General features: G+C 56.4%; 2 non-coding genes and 1 pseudogene across 2 annotated transcripts; all 3 read left to right on the top strand.

Moving 5' to 3' along the window:
- Positions 1 to 3,946: 3,946 nt before the first annotated feature.
- Positions 3,947 to 5,850, top strand: LOC126120357 (small subunit ribosomal RNA). Its single transcript, XR_007526056.1, has one exon. It is a non-coding gene; the product is annotated as a small subunit ribosomal RNA (ribosomal RNA).
- A 354-nt stretch (positions 5,851 to 6,204) lies between these two features.
- LOC126120366 (5.8S ribosomal RNA) lies at positions 6,205 to 6,358 on the top strand. The gene has a single exon (XR_007526062.1). It is a non-coding gene; the product is annotated as a 5.8S ribosomal RNA (ribosomal RNA).
- Positions 6,359 to 6,546: 188 nt separating this feature from the next.
- Positions 6,547 to 10,000, top strand: LOC126120362 (large subunit ribosomal RNA; annotated as a pseudogene; the record flags this gene model as incomplete).

Here is a 10,000-nt window from a genome sequence, read left to right as displayed (position 1 = left end):
GCAATAGCCCCATCTACGCGAATCGGACGACACTACGTCCACCATGTCGCGCGCAACACGAAAACTAAATACCGCCATCTGCAAGTCTCCCGAAACATGACCTGCTGCACCGACGATACCGCCATCTATGAGACGCCACCCCGACTACGACATCGCTAGGTCCCACAGTACCCATTTTTCGACGCCACCCACAAAGCCTGCATCATCTGTCCACCACAGGAACCCGAACGCCAGTGCCTGCGTCGCACGAAGTAGTCAACCGACAATCACTCCACCCGCACCCGCACGTGCCCACCCCAACCGCCCAAATCGCAACCCAAGCGGATGAACGGCGGACTCTTCCCGCACTCGTACGTTGCAATCCACCCCTATATCTTGCGTTTCATGACGAGTTATATCCAATATGCCAAATTCCCGCTGTCCCTATACATGCTGTAAGTCTGTGCACACAATATGAACCACACCTCAGCGAGACACTCCATCACACATTACTCTCTGCCTGTAACAGACACAGATACGATATGTAAGCACCAGCATGGACCAACGTCCGGTGCATCCTCTCCGCCACAGTACACCATCCACACTATGATAACCACACCAGGGGGTCCAATTATAAAATAGAATATCCCACCCGTCCAACATCCACAATTGCTCAGATAAGCCACCAACACCCACACATGTCCTACACAGGGGTGCACACCAACACCACCACACTGCTCCTGTTACGGCACAGAAACAATGGCAGGAATGAATCACACAGGTCTGCCACTCCCTTGCCGCAACCACAGACGCGGCGCGCCTCCAGTCACGAGCGAAAAGCGCATCCTGACGAGACAGAACTGCTGTGACATACTGACGCTGCCTCAGACATTCACTTACAATGATCACTACCAACGAACCTGCCCCCCCCCCCCCCAAACACACTATCTCTTACCATGTTGTGTACTGTAATCCAACCCATTTTGCACCTTAACCTAACCAAATTTGTAACGCAATTTGTACCGCAATGTAACGCAATTTGTACCGCAATGTAACGCAATTTGTACCGCAATGTAACGCAATTTGTAACGCAATTTGTGTCTTAACCTAACCCACGTTGTGCTTAACCTAACCCACGTTGTGCCTTAACCTAACCCACGTTGTGCCTTAACCTAACACACGTTGTGCCTTAACGTACCCACGTTGTGCCTTAACGTAACCCACGTTGTGCCTTAACGTAACCCACGTTGTGCCTTAACGTAACCCACGTTGTGCCTTAACGTAACCCACGTTGTGCCTTAACGTAACCCACGTTGTGCCTTAACGTAACCCACGTTGTGCCTTAACGTAACCCACGTTGTGCCTTAACCTAACCCACGTTGTGCCTTAACCTAACCCACGTTGTGCCTTAACCTAACACACGTTGTGCCTTAACGTAACCCACGTTGTGCCTTAACGTAACCCACGTTGTGCCTTAACGTAACCCACGTTGTGCCTTAACGTAACCCACGTTGTGCCTTAACGTAACCCACGTTGTGCCTTAACGTAACCCACGTTGTGCCTTAACCTAACCCACGTTGTGCCTTAACCTAACCCACGTTGTGCCTTAACCTAACCCACGTTGTGCCTTAACCTACCCTCGTTGGTACCTACCCACGTTGTGCCTTAACGTAACCCACGTTGTGCCTTAACGTAACCCACGTTGTGCCTTAACGTAACCCACGTTGTGCCTTAACGTAACCCACGTTGTGCCTTAACGTAACCCACGTTGTGCCTTAACGTAACCCACGTTGTGCCTTAACGTAACCCACGTTGTGCCTTAACGTAACCCACGTTGTGCCTTAACGTAACCCACGTTGTGCCTTAACCTAACCCACGTTGTGCCTTAACCTAACCCACGTTGTGCCTTAACCTAACCCACGTTGTGCCTTAACCTAACCCACGTTGTGCCTTAACCTAACCCACGTTGTGCCTTAACCTAACCCACGTTGTGCCTTAACCTAACCCACGTTGTGCTTAACGTAACCCACGTTGTGCCTTAACCTAACCCACGTTGTGCCTTACCTAACCCACGTTGTGCCTTAACCTAACCCACGTTGTGCCTTAACCTAACCCACGTTGTGCCTTAACCTAACCCACGTTGTGCCTTAACCTAACCCACGTTGTGCCTTAACCTAACCCACGTTGTGCCTTAACCTAACCCACGTTGTGCCTTAACCTGCTCTGTAATGGCATATGACACGTTACATTAATCTAGTGTTGTCTAACCACAACCCTCTGAATATAGTTCGCTACTCGCACCGCCCACCCTCTTGTGTGTCGTTTCATGTTGAACACTTCGCAAGTGTTGCTTACTTTTTACATGCTCCCGCTGTACACTGTAATGTGGACAACTGCAGGATGTACATCGCCCCCCCCCTCCACCCTGCCTTCGCACGCTGGTCGTTCAGGTGCTTGCGTGGTTCAATGCCCTTCGCAGCTGTTCACTGGCATTCGCATGTCGAAGCGCTCAGTCTACGTCGTGGTACGGCCTGTGTCCACTGTCCGCTGATATCGTAAGCTTAATCCTCACATTGTACTGCACATAGGTCCGTATGTACTGAATGATACGCTGTGGCACATGTGTGACCGTACGACTGCGGCCCAACAACAGCGAACCATACGGTCCAAATGTTGTGCACTCAGCCACGTGCCGTCTCCCCATAAACAGCTACATTGCAGTGTGGTACGCCATAGAGACGTGTGGGAGTAACGGACGCCCTGGATGGCGATCAGCATGAGCCGTCTGTTGATGTAGTGGCGCGTGTATTCAAACGTAGTCGTCTCTTCTCACACAGTGTGATAGCATGGTGCACCGCGTTCCACATCTGCGACATGGTACAGATGCTGGTTGACAGTCGGTCTCGTAATGGACATCGCATACGTAGGGGGCCACCTCCCACGTGTTCTCTAGTCGTGCACATTTTGTTGCGTGTATGTGGGCAGACGTAGTGTGTCGTGACACCTAACAGACAGGTATGCAATAATCGTTGCATTTGCAAACTGGGATGGACGTCTACGTTTGCTGGTGACGTGACGCAACGCAAATGAACAACTGGTAAACCCATTGTGGTGCGGTTGTTGTTGCTGGAGGTAAATCAGTAAGGGCAAATCTGTGTGTGAAGCGATACGCGGCGGTGGCTGGGTGGGACCGTCCCCGGCCGGTGAGGGGGGGGAGCCGCCCGGCGTGCTGGCCGCGCGGTGCGTGGGCGCACGCGCTACAGCCGGCTGGTGGGGGCGCCCAGTGGCAGGCGCGCCGGCCGACGGACGCGGCAGGCGGCGCAGCTGCGCGCCGGGGCACCCTGCGCGCGGCGCCGGGCGGCCAAAGTGGGTCCTCGCGGGCCCGGTGCGAAGCGCGGTGGACATCTGCAGTGTGCTGGTCCGACTGAGGACTGTGTGCGTTGAGGATGCGCCGCCGCCCGGCACTCGGCGCCGCGACGCCGTCTGCTGCTCGGTCGCCCCAGCGGTTCTCGCTGGTGGTTTGTATCGCAGTTGTGCAGACGTGTTGGCACGTGCGCTGTGCTGGGAGAGTTCGCTTCGGCACCCACGTGGGGCCTTTGCCCTTCTGTGGCGCTGGCGTTGGAGCTGCCGGTCACCGTAGGTGGCGCGTGTTGTCTCCCGCCGGCAATGCCACGACAGCACGCTCCCGGGCCTCTGTCGGCAGCGGCAAGCTCAGTTGGGAGCACGGGTGGTCGCACCTAAAGCGTCTACTCGCCTAACTCCGGGCGATTGCGCCTCTCTCGAACCCGACCAAGTACTTAGGACGGCGCTGCGCGCCGCCGGGACCTGAGAGGGTTTCGAGGTGTATTGTGCAGGGGAGCTCAGCCTCCTCCTGTTTGCAGAATAATTGAGCGGACGCTTGCGTGTTCGCGCGGGCCCCTGGGACACACTCCCGGGCGGCCGGCTGCTCAGCTCTAGTTGACGCAGCTCCCTGGTTGATCCTGCCAGTAGTCATATGCTTGTCTCAAAGATTAAGCCATGCATGTCTCAGTACAAGCCGCATTAAGGTGAAACCGCGAATGGCTCATTAAATCAGTTATGGTTCCTTAGATCGTACCCACGTTACTTGGATAACTGTGGTAATTCTAGAGCTAATACATGCAAACAGAGTCCCGACCAGAGATGGAAGGGACGCTTTTATTAGATCAAAACCAATCGGTCGGCTCGTCCGGTCCGTTTGCCTTGGTGACTCTGAATAACTTTGGGCTGATCGCACGGTCCTCGTACCGGCGACGCATCTTTCAAATGTCTGCCTTATCAACTGTCGATGGTAGGTTCTGCGCCTACCATGGTTGTAACGGTAACGGGGAATCAGGGTTCGATTCCGGAGAGGGAGCCTGAGAAACGGCTACCACATCCAAGGAAGGCAGCAGGCGCGCAAATTACCCACTCCCGGCACGGGGAGGTAGTGACGAAAAATAACGATACGGACTCATCCGAGGCCCCGTAATCGGAATGAGTACACTTTAAATCCTTTAACGAGTATCTATTGGAGGGCAAGTCTGGTGCCAGCAGCCGCGGTAATTCCAGCTCCAATAGCGTATATTAAAGTTGTTGCGGTTAAAAGCTCGTAGTTGGATTTGTGTCCCACCGCTGTTGGTTCACCGCCCGTCGGTGTTTAACTGGCATGTATCGTGGGACGTCCTGCCGGTGGGGCGAGCCGAAGGCGTGCGACCGCCTCGTGCGTGTTCGTGCGTCCCGAGGCGGACCCCGTTGAAATCCTACCAAGGTGCTCTTTATTGAGTGTCTGGGTGGGCCGGCACGTTTACTTTGAACAAATTAGAGTGCTTAAAGCAGGCAAGCCGCCTGAATACTGTGTGCATGGAATAATGGAATAGGACCTCGGTTCTATTTTGTTGGTTTTCGGAACCCGAGGTAATGATTAATAGGGACAGGCGGGGGCATTCGTATTGCGACGTTAGAGGTGAAATTCTTGGATCGTCGCAAGACGAACAGAAGCGAAAGCATTTGCCAAGTATGTTTTCATTAATCAAGAACGAAAGTTAGAGGTTCGAAGGCGATCAGATACCGCCCTAGTTCTAACCATAAACGATGCCAGCCAGCGATCCGCCGCAGTTCCTCCGATGACTCGGCGGGCAGCCTCCGGGAAACCAAAGCTTTTGGGTTCCGGGGAAGTATGGTTGCAAAGCTGAAACTTAAAGGAATTGACGGAAGGGCACCACCAGGAGTGGAGCCTGCGGCTTAATTTGACTCAACACGGGAAACCTCACCAGGCCCGGACACCGGAAGGATTGACAGATTGATAGCTCTTTCTTGATTCGGTGGGTGTGGTGCATGGCCGTTCTTAGTTGGTGGAGCGATTTGTCTGGTTAATTCCGATAACGAACGAGACTCTAGCCTGCTAACTAGTCGCGTGACATCCTTCGTGCTGTCAGCGATTACTTTTCTTCTTAGAGGGACAGGCGGCTTCTAGCCGCACGAGATTGAGCAATAACAGGTCTGTGATGCCCTTAGATGTTCTGGGCCGCACGCGCGCTACACTGAAGGAATCAGCGTGTCTTCCTAGGCCGAAAGGTCGGGGTAACCCGCTGAACCTCCTTCGTGCTAGGGATTGGGGCTTGCAATTGTTCCCCATGAACGAGGAATTCCCAGTAAGCGCGAGTCATAAGCTCGCGTTGATTACGTCCCTGCCCTTTGTACACACCGCCCGTCGCTACTACCGATTGAATGATTTAGTGAGGTCTTCGGACTGGTACGCGGCATCGACTCTGTCGTTGCCGATGCTACCGGAAAGATGACCAAACTTGATCATTTAGAGGAAGTAAAAGTCGTAACAAGGTTTCCGTAGGTGAACCTGCGGAAGGATCATTACCGACTAGACTGCATGTCTTTCGATGTGCGTGTCGTGTCGGCGCAACACGCTACCTGTACGGCAGCAGCCGTGCGCCGCGTGCGGAACCACGCGTGCCTCTCAAAACTAACGGACAAAATGTTGTGTGGTACGAGCGCTGAAGCTCTGGAGCGGCTGGCCTGCGGCCACCTGGCGCCTGGCGCCGGTTTTGAATGACTTTCGCCGAGTGCCTGTCCGCTCCGGTGTGGAGCCGTACGACGCCCATCGGCCGTGAGGCCGTTGGACACAGAACGCTGGAACAGGGGCCGTCAAACGCCTCAGTCCCGCCTATGCAACTGTTTTGAAAGAGACAGTGGAAACTAAACAAAAAAGATCACCCAGGACGGTGGATCACTCGGCTCGTGGGTCGATGAAGAACGCAGCAAATTGCGCGTCGACATGTGAACTGCAGGACACATGAACATCGACGTTTCGAACGCACATTGCGGTCCATGGATTCCGTTCCCGGCCACGTCTGGCTGAGGGTCGGCTACGTATACTGAAGCGCGCGGCGTTTGTCCCGCCTTCGGAGACCTGGAGTGTCGTGGCCGCCTGTGGGGCCGGCCGCGTCTCCTTAAACGTGCGATGCGCGCCCGTCGCCTGGCGGTTCGCATACCGGTACTTTCTCGGTAGCGTGCACAGCCGGCTGGCGGTGTGGCGTGCGACACCTCGTACAACGACCTCAGAGCAGGCGAGACTACCCGCTGAATTTAAGCATATTACTAAGCGGAGGAAAAGAAACTAACAAGGATTCCCCCAGTAGCGGCGAGCGAACAGGGAAGAGTCCAGCACCGAACCCCGCAGGCTGCCGCCTGTCGTGGCATGTGGTGTTTGGGAGGGTCCACTACCCCGACGCCTCGCGCCGAGCCCAAGTCCAACTTGAATGAGGCCACGGCCCGTAGAGGGTGCCAGGCCCGTAGCGGCCGGTGCGAGCGTCGGCGGACCTCTCCTTCGAGTCGGGTTGCTTGAGAGTGCAGCTCCAAGTGGGTGGTAAACTCCATCTGAGACTAAATATGACCACGAGACCGATAGCGAACAAGTACCGTGAGGGAAAGTTGAAAAGAACTTGAAGAGAGAGTTCAAAAGTACGTGAAACCGTTCTGGGGTAAACGTGAGAAGTCCGAAAGGTCGAACGGGTGAGATTCACGCCCATCCGGCCACTGGCTCCCGCCCTCGGCAGATGGGGCCGGCCGCCCGCGCGGAGCAATCCGCGGCGGGTCGTGTCCGGTTGCCTTTCCACTCGCCGCGGGGTGGGGCCGTTCGGTGTGCGGTGGGCCGCACTTCTCCCCTAGTAGGACGTCGCGACCCGCTGGGTGCCGGCCTACGGCCCGGGTGCGCAGCCTGTCTTCCGCGGGCCTCGGTTCGCGTCTGTTGGGCAGAGCCCCGGTGTCCTGGCTGGCTGCTCGGCGGTATATCTGGAGGAGTCGATTCGCCCCTTTGGCGCTCGGGCTCCCGGCAAGCGCGCGCGGTTCTTCCCGGATGACGGACCTACCTGGCCCGGCCCCGGACCCGCGCCGCTGTTGGCTCGGGATGCTCTCGGGCGGAATAATCGCTCCCGTCAGCGGCGCTTCAGCTTTGGACAATTTCACGACCCGTCTTGAAACACGGACCAAGGAGTCTAACATGTGCGCGAGTCATTGGGCTGTACGAAACTAAAGGCGTAATGAAAGTGAAGGTCTCGCCTTGCGCGGGCCGAGGGAGGATGGGGCTTCCCCGCCCTTCACGGGGCGGCGGCCTCCGCACTCCCGGGGCGTCTCGTCCTCATTGCGAGGTGAGGCGCACCTAGAGCGTACACGTTGGGACCCGAAAGATGGTGAACTATGCCTGGCCAGGACGAAGTCAGGGAAACCCTGATGGAGGTCCGTAGCGATTCTGACGTGCAAATCGATCGTCGGAGCTGGGTATAGGGCGAAAGACTAATCGAACCATCTAGTAGCTGGTTCCCTCCGAAGTTTCCCTCAGGATAGCTGGTGCTCGTACGAGTCTCATCCGGTAAAGCGAATGATTAGAGGCCTTGGGGCCGAAACGACCTCAACCTATCTCAAACTTTAAATGGGTGAGATCTCCGGCTTGCTTGATATGCTGAAGCCGCGAGCAAACGACTCGGATCGGAGTGCCAAGTGGGCCACTTTTGGTAAGCAGAACTGGCGCTGTGGGATGAACCAAACGCCGAGTTAAGGCGCCCGAATCGACGCTCATGGGAAACCATGAAAGGCGTTGGTTGCTTAAGACAGCAGGACGGTGGCCATGGAAGTCGGAATCCGCTAAGGAGTGTGTAACAACTCACCTGCCGAAGCAACTAGCCCTGAAAATGGATGGCGCTGAAGCGTCGTGCCTATACTCGCCGTCAGTCTGGCAGTCATGGCCGGTCCTTGCGGCCGGCCGCGAAGCCCTGACGAGTAGGAGGGTCGCGGCGGTGGGCGCAGAAGGGTCTGGGCGTGAGCCTGCCTGGAGCCGCCGTCGGTGCAGATCTTGGTGGTAGTAGCAAATACTCCAGCGAGGCCCTGAGGGCTGACGCGGAGAAGGGTTTCGTGTGAACAGCCGTTGCACACGAGTCAGTCGATCCTAAGCCCTAGGAGAAATCCGATGTTGATGGGGGCCGTCATAGCATGATGCACTTTGTGCTGGCCCCCGTTGGGCGAAAGGAATCCGGTTCCTATTCCGGAACCCGGCAGCGGAACCGATACAAGTCGGGCCCCTCTTTTAGAGATGCTCGTCGGGGTAACCAAAAGGACCCGGAGACGCCGTCGGGAGATCGGGGAAGAGTTTTCTTTTCTGCATGAGCGTTCGAGTTCCCTGGAATCCTCTAGCAGGGAGATAGGGTTTGGAACGCGAAGAGCACCGCAGTTGCGGCGGTGTCCCGATCTTCCCCTCGGACCTTGAAAATCCGGGAGAGGGCCACGTGGAGGTGTCGCGCCGGTTCGTACCCATATCCGCAGCAGGTCTCCAAGGTGAAGAGCCTCTAGTCGATAGAATAATGTAGGTAAGGGAAGTCGGCAAATTGGATCCGTAACTTCGGGATAAGGATTGGCTCTGAGGATCGGGCGTGTCGGGCTTGGTCGGGAAGTGGGTCAGCGCTAACGTGCCGGGCCTGGGCGAGGTGAGTGCCGTAGGGGTGCCGGTAAGTGCGGGCGTTTAGCGCGGGCGTGGTCTGCTCTCGCCGGTTGGTTGGCCTCGTGCTGGCCGGCGGTGCAGGATGCGCGCGCCTGCGCGGCGTTCGTGCCCCGGTGCTTCAACCTGCGCGCAGGATCCGAGCTCGGTCCCGTGCCTTGGCCTCCCACGGATCTTCCTTGCTGCGAGGCCGCGTCCGCCTTAGCGTGCTCCTCCGGGGCGCGCGGGTGCGCGGATTCTCTTCGGCCGCCATTCAACGATCAACTCAGAACTGGCACGGACTGGGGGAATCCGACTGTCTAATTAAAACAAAGCATTGCGATGGCCCTAGCGGTGTTGACGCAATGTGATTTCTGCCCAGTGCTCTGAATGTCAACGTGAAGAAATTCAGCAAGCGCGGGTAAACGGCGGGAGTAACTATGACTCTCTTAAGGTAGCCAAATGCCTCGTCATCTAATTAGTGACGCGCATGAATGGATTAACGAGATTCCCGCTGTCCCTATCTACTATCTAGCGAAACCACTGCCAAGGGAACGGGCTTGGAAAAATTAGCGGGGAAAGAAGACCCTGTTGAGCTTGACTCTAGTCTGGCACTGTGAGGTGACATGAGAGGTGTAGCATAAGTGGGAGATGGCAACATCGCCGGTGAAATACCACTACTTTCATTGTTTCTTTACTTACTCGGTTAGGCGAGCGCGTGCGTCGTGGTATAACAACCCGGCGTCACGGTGTTCTCGAGCCAAGCGTGTTAGGGTTGCGTTCGCGCCGCGGCTCCGTGTCCGTGCGCCACAGCGTGCGGTGCGTGTGGGTGCAAGCCTGCGCGTGCCGTGCGTCCCGTGTGCGTCGGCGCGTCCGCGTGTGCGGCGCAGTTTACTCCCTCGCGTGATCCGATTCGAGGACACTGCCAGGCGGGGAGTTTGACTGGGGCGGTACATCTGTCAAAGAATAACGCAGGTGTCCTAAGGCCAGCTCAGCGAGGACAGAAACCTCGCGTAGAGCAAAAGGGCAAAAGCTGGCTTG

The sequence above is a fragment of the Schistocerca cancellata genome, unplaced genomic scaffold, assembly GCF_023864275.1.
Source record: "Schistocerca cancellata isolate TAMUIC-IGC-003103 unplaced genomic scaffold, iqSchCanc2.1 HiC_scaffold_407, whole genome shotgun sequence".
NCBI lineage: Eukaryota > Metazoa > Arthropoda > Insecta > Orthoptera > Acrididae > Schistocerca > Schistocerca cancellata.
This window is presented reverse-complemented; position numbering and strand designations above follow the sequence as displayed.